The 13,164-nt window shown below is 34.2% G+C and overlaps 1 protein-coding gene across 4 annotated transcripts in view; it reads left to right on the plus strand.

Moving 5' to 3' along the window:
• Ser (protein serrate) overlaps positions 1 to 13,164 on the plus strand; it is a 223,794-nt gene that overhangs the window by 5,776 nt on the left and 204,854 nt on the right. The gene's annotated exons all lie outside the window — the stretch shown is intronic.

A 13,164-nucleotide genomic window follows, 5' to 3' on the forward strand; every position in this document is an offset into this window, starting at 1 on the left:
GTCAAGTCACGTGTACACCTTTGTGACTAAGTATGTTCAGGCCAATTGCGTGTGACAAGTACTACCAAGTAATCTTCATAAAACGTCTCATTAACTCAAAGCTAACTAAGGTAAAAATCTCTAAAAGCTCTAATGATCGTCCGAATTATCGTGTTTGACAAGTACTGTCAAATAATGACATTTTATAAAACGGCCCATTAACTCAAAGCCAATAACTAAAGTAAAAATAGTTTTTATTGAATTATTTTGTTATTTATGAAGCAAATCATAAGTTATTATACATCACTAAAATCAGAATAAAACGTACTATTTGGTGGGCTAAAAATCCAATATGGCGCCCATAAGAAAAAAGAAAGTTGATGATGGCTGCCAAAAAACGAAACGTCGTGTGGCAAATTTGAATCCATCATCGAATAGCTGAGAAAAAGTGGCAATGAAAAGGTGCTTTTAGTTTTGGAATATCTCTTCAAATAAGATTAGAAATAAATAAAAACAAAAAATCAAATTTTCAGTTTTTTTCGGATATCTTCGGAAGTACTCGGAAAATCGAAATTTTTAAAACTGCATTTGGTTGAGCTTTACATTGCGCAACTTTGCCCCAATTTAAACTTTCTCGTATCTCTTATAGTTTCCGAGATCCCAATGGTGAGGGTCGAATTTGAATTACCCTGTATATTGATATATCTTATGAAATTATTCTAACTATTGCTATGTTATTAGACTTGTGGGGTTGATAGCAATTCCAGCTTTCAAAATGACTTCTTCAAGACATTTCTGCCTTTCAAAGTCTTTGTTTTTTCATTTGGTTGTTTGTCTGTTAAGAAAATTCTCTCATATGATTAACTCTTCCATGGTGTGTTTCATATGGAAGCCACTCCCAGGCTTCATACAACCAGCCTTTTAAGCTAGTAAAGAGCTACACCAGTAATAACCATAAAAAAAATGATATGTATTTAAAATTTAAAGCCTAACACCTGAAAGGATTAGTCCTCAGTCAAAGGATCATGATGACATTTCCTACAAGGTATCGTAACTCGACACGAACGTAGTAAAGCAACGTGATCTATAGCGGGTATCGTGTAACCGAAATCGATCTCCATCCCTTTTGTTGTTGGGATCTTTGTTGCAGGTCAGTACGATGCCAAACCACGCTAATTCATTCAGGAAGTTACGAGGATGTTGTGTTCTCTCGTGGCGGAAAAAAGTCGAAAAGTTAAACGTCTCTCGGTGCCTTTTTGCTCGTCGCTGGCAAAAACCAGTCTTCTGCTAGAAGTTTCCAAAGATAGCCTATATATAAAAAGCGATCGGGTCTGTTCACGTGAAATGTAAGATAATAGGTGTGTTATTAAATACCCGGGCAACGTAATTGGCTGAAATAAAACGAGCAGGGTCTGTGCGAACTTTTGAGGTTTGTACGAGTGTAACTCGCCGATATTCAGTAGAAGAAAAAGAACCAAAGTAGCCGGGGCCATAACCCAAGAACATAATTTATTTCTTGTAACGAAGTTGCAAGTCATTAGCGATTTAAGCCGAAATCATTTATTATGGGCACTAAGGACAAGGTGTACTTGATAACCTTTTGTACGGTTTAATCAAGTTATCTGTGTGTAAAGGCTTTTGTAGTACTCGTACGAGGTATAAATTGCACCGCTTCGCATTAATACTGTCAGTTTTAATTGATACTAAAATTAATGATAAGATAAACTCCCATAGGTATAACAAAGAAGTCAGGTAATTAATGGTGTGGACTTGCATCTCGGAATCTTACTAATACATTATTAAAATCGATTTTCCCTTTTTTTTAAATTAAATAATAAGCTGAGTTATTCCCAAAAAGTCTTCTTGAACCAAATAGATCTGAAAATTATGTTCCAGAGTATATTGGTCATTCCGTCTGTGTTAACTGATGGGACGTCTTTTTCCCCACAGTTGGTCAGTTGAGTTATACAGGATGTGCCAATAAGTGCATGTGTGGAGATGTGGTTTCATCATCATCATCATCAAACAGCTAATCTTCTACACTGCTGGACATAGCATTTTCCATCTAGTGCGGTCCTGTGCTGCATTTAACAAGTTACACTCCACTTTCCTGAGATTCTTTCTCGACATTCAATCACTCTTTTTGTCTATCCCTCGTCTCTTGTTCTTGCCAAGTGACCTGTCCAAGCCCACTGCATAGTAGCTATTCTTTCTACAACATCTACAACTTTGGTTCTTTGTCGTATTATTTTGTTTGATATTCTGTCACTGAAAAGCTTACTCCCAGCATTGAACGCTCCATAGCTCTTTGGGTAACTAAGCTTTTGGCAGATTTTTGTGTGAGTGTTAATGTTTCAGCACCATACGTCATAACTGGGAGTATACACTGCTCAAAGACAGACTGGGACTTCTGGTTTAAAGACATATCTCAATTTTCCAAAGGCCAGAATTATACGACGTCCAATTTTGGAAGTCTGCTTTTCTCGTCCTATTTGGATTTCATGACCAACGTATTTATAGGATGTTACTTGTTCAATTTCACCCCCTTCAAATATAATGTTTCGGCTTGCTACCAAATTTGTAAGTAGAAAAGTTTTAAGCAGTTTTTAAGCAATAATAGGAGCTTTATAGCTGTTATTCTAAAGCGTGGCTTGTCCAATATTATCTGTTGCACAATTTTAGTTTTTTTCAAAAGACAAATTCCATTTCTGATAATATTAATAGTTTTTGCAATTATCACACCATTATTAGATTAGTGCGTGTGATTATTTAACCAATAAGTTATCAATACTGAGTCATGACTTAATGATAGGATGTTTCAATTGAGTTGTCGTGTAAAAACCGTTTGGGCCTTGTTCTTTCGTAATTTTTCTGGCAGTACTGCTAAATCATTAAATTTTATGTAGGTGACCGCTTTTTTTCCCTGAATAGTCAGTTTTGTGGAAGAAAGAGACATTCTTCCTATTTTTGATTTGTCAAATGCAGACAAATGTGGCATAAATGAAAATTCCTGACACGTGTGATCATCTCATGTTGTACTGAAGAGAATTTCTTGTGAGGTGCTTCACTTGGTCCATCCAAATAGATCTCTCGTGCTCTCGATTTTTTTCCTTGTCCATAAAACTTGGGAATTTGTTGACAGTCTTACATTTGAAGTTCTTCAAATATTGACACGTTCTTTCTGTAAGCAGTTCTAGAGATTCTTAAAAGCAATTGGCAAGACAAGAGTCTCGTCATGTTTGCGTTTTGATTTAGTTGTTATCTTGGTTTTGGCAAGAATAATTCTCCTTTTGATTTCGAAAGTTCAGCTATTTCCTGTTCGCCCTTTGTTACAAGTGTGGTGTCATCGGCATAACGAAGGTTATTTATTCTTCTGCCAACTATACTTATGCCACCTTTCCAACCGTCCAAAGCCTTCCTCCTGATGATGTATTCACCATCTTTGTCTTTCGCCTCGTTGTATGCTGAAAATTGGGGAGGTTTTGTTCTCCAGTCTGACTCTTGCATTGCTGTTTTCATATATGTAGATGTTTTAATAGGAGCCCAGAAGGGGTTCCCATCTCTAAGAATGCTCTACAAAGCTTTTGCCAGCTAACACATTCAAACGCTTTGTTGTAGTCTAGGAAATATCATCAGAGATATAATGGTTTTGCAAATTCTCATACCTTTTCGATAATTTGTCGAACACTAAAGATTGGTTCTCTTGTGCTCTTGCCACTGACTAATCTTGCTTCTTCCTGTGGGATCATTAACGGCAACAATGCTGTATCTTGCTGTACGCGACAAAATTTATTAAAAAACCTTAATAAGAAAAATTCTAAAAGGTCCAGAAGCCGTCATGTAAGTGAAATGAAAAACACTTTCTTCATATTTGATCACATTGACGTCACTTTTGATCACATGTATCAGTAATGTTTCACTAAAGAGATATATTCATTCATGTTGGGTCCCATTGACTAAAAGTGTTTTTTGGGATTTCCTGGATCCCAAATAGTAGGAAGCGGCCATTGGAAGCTTTCGGAAAACTGGATTAAGCTCTAGAAAATCGGAAAATGGTAGTTTTTAAGTTTTTGTCAAAGTTTGACCTATATTTTAGCGAGAAGAAATTTTTGATTCAAATCAAAAAACGGACTGTTGGCAATATTTTTAACTGCAGCAACTTAATATATTTGCCTGTAAATGCAATATTATTAGTGGTTCTGTGTGCCAATTTCTTTATTTTTTATTTCTTACTTCTCCATTTGTTGATGTAAACTAATAGTTATTGAAAATGGGCAACATCGAATTTTGTTATAGCAATAATTCCAAATGTTTTTAGCTACATTTACGATAGTTTTTGATGATTTAGTCAAGCCCATTGGTGTCGAGCTTCCTTCGTCCTTTTATCGAGGCACGACCAAAAAATAAACATTCTAAGATATCTTCAAAAAACTTCTTCAAATGGGTACAAATTGGCTTAAAATGGCCTAATTTAAGTAGATTATGGGTTAGGCAACCCAACCAAAATAGTGGGTTGGCTTTTTTTGAGGTCTCCTGAACATCCTAGAATCTCACCTTGACAAAAATACAGAAAATTTCTGCTCACTGCTAAAATATAAGGCAAATTTCGTCAAAAACTGAAAAAGTGCGTTTTTTCGATTTTCCAGAGCTTATGACAATTTTCCGTGAGTTCTCAATGGCCGTTGTCCACTATTTGGGATCCAGGAAACCCAAAAAAACACGATGTTGGTCTGTATAAGTATAAGTGTGGTCATATTATGAGCAACTTACAGACGCCATTTTCTCAGAAACAGTGGAAGATAGGTACAGGATGTGCCTCGGGATATGCTTCATAAAATATTTTCGAATAGTATCCAAATATCCAATAATATACAGGGTGTCCTATTTAAAAATAACATTAGTAAGATTGGCCTTGGATGGCAAATGGTGATAACTGATAATTATGAAGTCTAGAATTTAATACTATTAACTACTGACCTATTATCTTGAAATGCAGAAAAAATACGTGTAAACCAATAAACTGCTAAGTTAGTGAAATTAAAAAAGTTTTTAACGTAATTTAATAACTGGTGAGTGTTTTCTTAAGCTGTTTATTTACCGTGTTCCAAACTGGACATTTTATATTATAGTGAGTTACATGCCATCATGACGTTGCCTGATTCCGTTTCGATAGCATTCGAGGATCGCAATTATTAAGAACCATTAGCATTTAAACAACATATTAATATCACTATACACGATATTACGAAACGCCGCGAGTGTAACGCGTTCCGTCCTTTCGTCGGCGAGAGCGACTTTTACGAGCCGAAAACGATTGATTTTCTTATTAAACGAGCAGTTAAATTTAATGCAATCGCCTGCAAAAAAGTAGGTTTCCTTTATTGACTGACTTATCGATAATATCTCGAAAAGCAAGGTGCAGCATGTTTACGCGAATAATGCCCGTTTTTACGCGCTCCCAACATTGCCACGTTAATGTCAATTGATATCTCGCGGTTTCGCCTTTTATTTATTGAATTAATCAACAATTTGTAGAAAATAGTGCCCAAGTTGGAGTGTATCGCGATCGGCGACGTAAACGCTTTTTATGGACTAGAATTTTCTGCAGCGGACAGTAGCAAAAGGTAAACGACGTCTACCAACTAATCAGGAATCAAAACGGCAGTTTTTTTGTCAAAAAAAAAAAAACGAAACCGAAAATTCTCTCTGGTCTTGGGTCTAAAAGCATATACGAGGTCACTTGTGCGGTTTTAATATTTATTTAAATTCCAGTTTGTGTACCACGGCGAAGTTCAAATACAGCTGTACCCAGAGTCGTTCTTGGTTGCGTGATGTCGACCCAAGGCGTACATCGAAAAACAAGGTACTAAAATCACCGGCCTGTCGTTTCTTCAAGCCAGTCCGTGTATAAAAAAAGACCAAAAACGATGGTATTCCTCGTGTTAGAACGGATCAGAAGATTATTTTCGTTATAGGAGAGGCTGTTGGACTTGCTTTTAGACCAAAGTCAATCAGTGCTTTTTGTGTATGGTACCGTTTTGTTCGACACCTATATAATCAAATTCATTGTTGATTAGGTCAAATTGTGTTGCCGTTATGTAATTTGGCTACGTTGGTTTAATAAATCAAACCTAACCTAACATCTTACGTTACCTTGGTATGACCGAGAATATTCATCAAATATTGAGGTATTGGGTTACCTTTTTGATAATATGACAAGCCGTGGAAACCTTATTTTTGAATCGGGACATGAATTATTTTCCCAGCAAGTGCGGACTCTTTCCCTTTTTAACAGTTTTAAATTTTGTCTACAGTAGCTCTTCATCTGACGACGCAAAATAAAAATTTACCCAAAAATGCACTTTTGATCAGAACTATAATTTTTTCAATTTTTCAAACATTGTAACTTTTTTATTTGAACTGCAATCAGTTTCGTTAAGTAAGTTAAACTTTGTAAATTGCCATTAGAAAAAGGATAAAAAATACTACAAAATGAGCCAAAACTCGCCTCTCTAGCTCTTTGTGTTATCGAGATATTGAATTACAAAAAACAGTAAAAAAAGACCCCTAATACCCCCCCCCCCCCCATTCTTTTGATTTTTTTGAAAAATGAAAAATTTTAAAATGCTTTTTTTGTATTTATTTCACCTACTTTAGTGTCCTTTGGTATAAATATGCCCTTTGCTATGCATTGGAAGCCTCCTGGAGCAAACTAAAAAAATGCCAAAAGTGCTCTTTTTGCAAAAATGGCATTTTCACAATTTTTGAATGACTGTAACTTTTTTATTTGAATTCATATAGGTTTCACTAAAACGCCATTAGAAAGAGGATAAAAAATACTACAAAATGATCCAAAAATGGCCTCTCTAGCTCTTTGTGTTACCGAGATATTGAATTACAAAAAGTAGTAAAAAAAAGACCCCTAATACCCCCCCATTCTTTTGATTTTTTTGAAAAATGGAAAATTTTAAAGTAGTTTTTTTGTACTTATTTCACCTGATTTAAGGTCCTTTGGTATAAATATGCCCTTTGCTGTGCATTGGAAGCCTCCTGGAGCAAACAAAAAAATTGCCAAAATTGCACTTTTTGCAAAAATGGCGTTTTTTAAATTTTTGAATAATTATAACTTTTCTATTTAAACTCTTATAGAATTCACTAAAACGCCATTAGAAAGAGGTTAAAAAATACTACAAAATGATCCAAAAATGGCCTCTCTAGCTCTTTGTGTTACCGAGATATTGAATTACAAAAAGTAGTAAAAAAAGACCCCTAATTCCCCATTCTTATGATTTTTTTGAAAAATGGAAAATTTTAAAGTGGTTTTTTTTGCACTTATTTCACCTGATTTAAGGTCCTTTGGTATAAATATGCCCTTTGCTGTGCATTAGAAGCCTCCTGGAGCAAACTAAAAAATTGCTAAAATTGCACATTTTGCAAAAATGGCGTTTTTGAATAATTATAACTTTTCTATTTAAACTCTTATAGATTTCACTAAAACGCCATTAGAAAGAGGATAAAAAATACTACAAAATGATCCAAAAATGGCCTCTCTAGCTCTTTGTGTTACCGAGATATTGAATTACAAAAAGTAGTAAAAAAAAGACCCCTAATACCCCCCCATTCTTATGATTTTTTTGAAAAATGGAAAATTTTAAAGTGGTTTTTTTGCACTTATTTCACCTGATTTAAGGTCCTTTGGTATAAATATGCCCTTTGCTGTGCATTGAAAGCCTCCTGGACCAAACTAAAAAATTTCCAAAATTGGACTTTTTGCAAAAATGGCGTTTTTTAAATTTTTTTATAATTATAACTTTTCTATTTAAACTCTTATAGATTTCACTAAAACGCCACTAGAAAGAGGATAAAAAATACTACAAAATCAGCCAAAACTAACCTCTCTAGCTCTTCATGTTACCGAGATATTGAATTTCAAAAAGTAGTAAATAAAGGACCCAGATACCCCAAATAATTTTTCAAAAATGACAAAATTTAAAATGCTTTTTTCGTGCTTATATCACCTAATTTAAGATCCTTTGGTATAAATATATTATTTGCTGTGTATTGAAACCCTTATGAAGCAAAATAAAAACTTGCCAAAAATGCAGTTTTGACTACAACTGTATTTTTTTTAATTTTTGAAAGGTTGTAACTTTTTTATTTGCACTGCAATCAATTTCATTAAATTGGCATTAGAAAAACGATAAAAAAATACTACAAAATGAGTTAAAACTCGCCTCTATAGCTCTTTGTGTTACCGAGATATTGAATTTCAAAAAGTAGTTTAACTGCTTGCCCGAACTCCGCTTTGCGTCGTTCGGGCAACTGCAGTCTCATGCGGAAAAGTACCATTTTCCGCACTTGTTAACTATCACGACATATTGTTACAAAATGTACTATTTTTTGGTTCGCTCTCTATTTTAACTACCTGATTCAAGAACAAACTCCTCCAAAGAATCTTTCTCACATATTGTTTTAGGACGGTCACCGTCAACATATTATCCACTCTAGGTCCCAAAGTAAGACAAAATTCCAATTACGCAAGCTGCCAGTCGTTACGGTTAGACCGGTGCTTAATTTATAATTAAATCTTAAAATTCAAGCTGGCTCATTCTTGGAAATTTGCTTTAATGGCTCTTAAGTCGGTCCAAAACGCTTGTGAGTTTTCCTCTCGTTGGCATTCTTTCTAAAACCACGCCGGTTTAATCTTCTAGATAGGAATCGTCAAGCACGTTTATGTCTTTTCAAAAGAAATATTGTCTTGTTTTGGTGCTAGAGCACAAAGTACCTATTTGTTTGATGATGAACCTACTCAAAAATTATTAAGCTTCGCTTTCCTGATAAATAATAATAATTAATAGTTAACAAAATTACAGGTTAATTAAGAAAAACTGTTTGCTGGCAAGTTGAAAATTATAAGGTTGGTTTAATTAAGAATTCCACGTCAATTACCATACAATTAGAAGTCTCGAACTGTAGAGCACCTTCATTTTTAATTTGTCTGGTCGCCTAGCTATTGTTCGATTTTTGAACATGGTTTTCGTGAGGTAGTGAATTTGGTTCAAAACACAACTTTACTGAAATGGTAGTATGTTTACCAATTTCGTCACGTTTTCCTTTTTTTTGACACGATACTCAATTCTTCTGTTGTACTATTTTTCCAAGGATGTTCCTCGCCACCCGTGGCGCAGAATTTAAAGCTTAAAATCGCTCTTGCGTGTTGCATGCATTTTACAATAAAAAAAAAACTAATTATGACTTTATGCATAAACTCGCTACCTCCAATTAAAGAGAAGGTAAAACAGTTTCAGTTACGTTGCTGTTGCAATTACTGCGAGTAGTTTTTGTATTCCGCTAGTAATGAAAACGGTCCTTTATCTAGTCTTATACCGAAAGATTGAAGCGACATAAACGAAATCTCGGCGTTAATAAATAGACACGTCCTTAAGCCAACAAACACAGACCGTGTATGAAATTATTATCGTAAACTGTGAAACCACAAAGGTAATAAAACTTTGAATGAGCTTATCAACGCGGACGCGTGGGAATGCATATCATCATTCACACTGTTGTATGAAACGGAAGACACTTTTAGATAATTCCTGTCTGATGTTGCATCAATGTGGCTTTCACATTGGAAATTTTTGAAATTGATTTGTTGTACTACAAGGGGGAATATTGTTGCCTTGCAGCTTGGAAAGCGGTCAGGGATTTATTTTATTTATACGGGTTATAAAATTATGCTACTGTATGTACACAATATTATTCTAGACACTTTGGGCTATATTGTGTAAAAAAATGAAGTTTGTAAGTTAAAAACTGAATTTACGGTGAACTTTCAAAATATCTGTTGAAACTATGTATAACCTTTGTTTTGGTGCATTGCTTAACGCCCTGTTATTTCCATATTTATGTAGGGAGTTGTCTTGGTGCATTGACTTACTTAACGCCCTGTATCTTCCATATTGGGTGGTAGGTAGGAATTTATGAAAATTTTACACAGTATTCTAGACACTTTAAGCTATCTTTTTCAAAAAAATTAAACCTCTAGCATAAAAACTGAATTTGTGATGAATTTTTAAAATTTTAGTTCAAACTATAAACTTAAGATATTCTCGAAATAAAGTGTTTAATTTTTTCATTTTACTTCAAAGCAAATTTGGGGAAATTACCGATAAAGTAAATATTTTTCTTTACCAGGAAAATTTGATCGGTAAATTACCAGTAAATTACAAATACTGTGTTTCTGGCAGTTCAAATTTTGACATCGCTTTTCTCCCTGACTGTACCAAATTTTGAAGTGTTTTTTTTAAGTTATTGGATAGGAAATTTAATGAGGATTCCAAAAATGTGCTTAGAACCGTCGTTTTCTTACTCCAAGTAGATTTTACAGACGATTTTGTCCCTGACTGTCTTTAAAAACTGTGTTTCTAGCAGTTTAAACTTTGGCACCGCTTTTCTCACTGACTGTACCAAATTTTGAAGTGTTTTTTTTAGGTTATTGGATAGGAGATCTAATGCGGATTCCAAAAATGTGCTTAAAATCGTCGTTTCCTTACTTCAAGTGGGTTTTACAGGCGATTTTGTCTGTGGCTGTTTTTTCAAACTGTGTTTGTCAATTCAAATTTTGACACCGCTTTTCTCCCTGACTGTACCAAATTTTAAATTGTTTTTTTCAGGTTATTGGATAGGAAATTTAATGCGGATTCCAAAAATGTGATTCAAATCGTCGTTTTCTAACTCCAAGTGGGTTTTACAGGCGATTTTGTATCTGACTGTTTTTTCAAACTGTATTTCTCTCAGTTCAAATTTTGACACCACTTTTCTCCCTGACTGTAGCAAATTTTGTAGATTCTGCTCAGGTTATTGGATAGGAAATTTAATGAGGATTCCAAAAATGTACTTAAAACAGTGATTTTCTCACTTCAAGTGGGTTTTGCAGACGATTTTGTCCCTGACTGTCTTTCAAAAGTGTGTATTTGGCAGTTCAAACTTTGACACCACTTTTCTCCCTGACTGTACCAAATTTTGAAGTGTTTTTTTTAGGTTATTGGATAGAAGATCTAATGCGGTTTCCAAAAATGTGCTTAAAATCGTCGTTTCCTTACTTCAAGTGGGTTTTACAGGCGATTTTGTCTGTGGCTGTTTTTTCAAACTGTGTTTGTCAATTCAAATTTTGACACCGCTTTTCTCCCTGACTGTACCAAATTTTAAATTGTTTTTTTCAGGTTATTGGATAGGAAATTTAATGCGGATTCCAAAAATGTGATTCAAATCGTCGTTTTCTAACTCCAAGTGGGTTTTACAGGCGATTTTGTATCTGACTGTTTTTTCAAACTGTATTTCTCTCAGTTCAAATTTTGACACCACTTTTCTCCCTGACTGTACCAAATTTTGTAGATTCTGCTCAGGTTATTGGATAGGAAATTTAATGAGGATTCCAAAAATGTGCTTAAAACAGTGCTTTTCTCACTTCAAGTGGGTTTTGCAGACGATTTTGTCCCTGACTGTCTTTCAAAACTGGGTATTTAGCAGTTCAAACTTTGACACCGCCTTTCTCACTGACTGTTCCAAATTTTGAAGTGTTTTTTTTTAGGTTATTGGATAGGAGATCTAATGCGAATTCCAAAAAAGGGCTTAAAATCGTTGTTTTCTTACTTCAAGTGGGTTTTACAGGCAATTTTGTCTGTGGCTGTTTTTTCAAACTGTGTTTGTCAGTTCAAATTTTGACACCACTTTTCTCCCTGACTTTACTAAATTTTGTAGTTTTTGCTCAGGTTATTGGATAAGACATTTAATGAGGAAATGTACTTAAAACAGTCATTTTCTCACTCCAAGTGGGTTTTACAGGCGATGGTTTAAAACTGTGTTTCTAACAATTCAAACTTTGACACCGCTTTTCTCACTGACTGTACCAAATTTTGGAGTGTTTTTTCAGGTTATTGGATAGGAAATTTAATTAGGATTCCAAAAATGTTCTTAAAACCGTCGTTTTCTTACTCCAAGTGGGTTTTACAGACGATTTTGTCCCTGACTGTCTTTTAAAATTGTGTTTCTAGCAGTTTAAATTTTGACACCGCTTTTTTCTCTGACTATACCAAATTTTGAAGTGTTTTTTTAGGTTATTGGATAGGAAATTTAATGAGGATTCCAAAAATGTTATCAAAACCGTCCTTTTCTTACTCCAAGTGGATTTTACAGTCGATTTTGTCTCTAACTGTTTTTTTCAAACTGTGTTTCTGTCAGTTCAAATTTTGACACGACTTTTTTCCCTGACTTTACTAAATTTTGTAGTTTTTTCTCAGGTTATTGGATAAGAAATTTAATGAGGATTCCAAAAATGTGCTTAAAACCGTCGTTTTCTTACTCCAAGTGGGTTTTACAGACGATTTTGTCCCTGCCTGCCTTTTAACACTGTGTTTTTATTAGGATTCCAAAAAAATGTAATTAGGATTCCAAAAATGTGCTTAAAACGGTTATTTTCTCACTACAAGTGGGTTTGATACGCAATTTTGTACTTGACTGTCAAACTGTGCTCAAAAGTTGCAAAAATCAGGACTTTTCAAGAGATTTTTGGCAGTGTTGGATACATAACGTGTTTCTGAGATTTATGAAAGTTATTTTGATAATTGTCAGTAAACTACTGATAAATTACGAAATGTTTAAAAAACTAATAATACTACTAATAAATAAATCTTCAGATTCGTGTCACTTTCTCGTTTCAAAAACATATTGTTTGTCATAATTTAAATATGAGATAATAAAGAAAAGTGAGTGATAAAGAGAAGTGAGTAAGTGAATTTCAATTAGAGCCATACATTTAATGGTTAAATTGGTAAATTTTCCTGTCACACTAAATTTTACTTTTTCCAATTTTACTTTACCTTACCGCCCATCATTACTTCAAAATATAATAATATACTATTTTTTCTAACCTTTTTTTTAGGAATTTTAACAGTTCCACTGAAAAAATTATGTTCACACAACCCTGTATATTATATAAGTAAGTCGTCATTAAAAGACCTTTATCCAAACAATCAACACAATACACTCTCACAGTGTCTAAATAGAGTTGGGACACCATGTATTTGTTTGACACTGACTCCAGTCTAGTAACATTCTTCCAGATGCAGTTTATATTAAGACATTCGCTAAATTTCCACGTCTAAACTTGCTTAGATCACAGCA

The sequence above is a fragment of the Ips typographus genome, linkage group LG2 (assembly GCF_016097725.1).
Source record: "Ips typographus isolate SLU linkage group LG2, UJ_Ityp_2.0, whole genome shotgun sequence".
Classification (NCBI taxonomy): domain Eukaryota; kingdom Metazoa; phylum Arthropoda; class Insecta; order Coleoptera; family Curculionidae; genus Ips; species Ips typographus.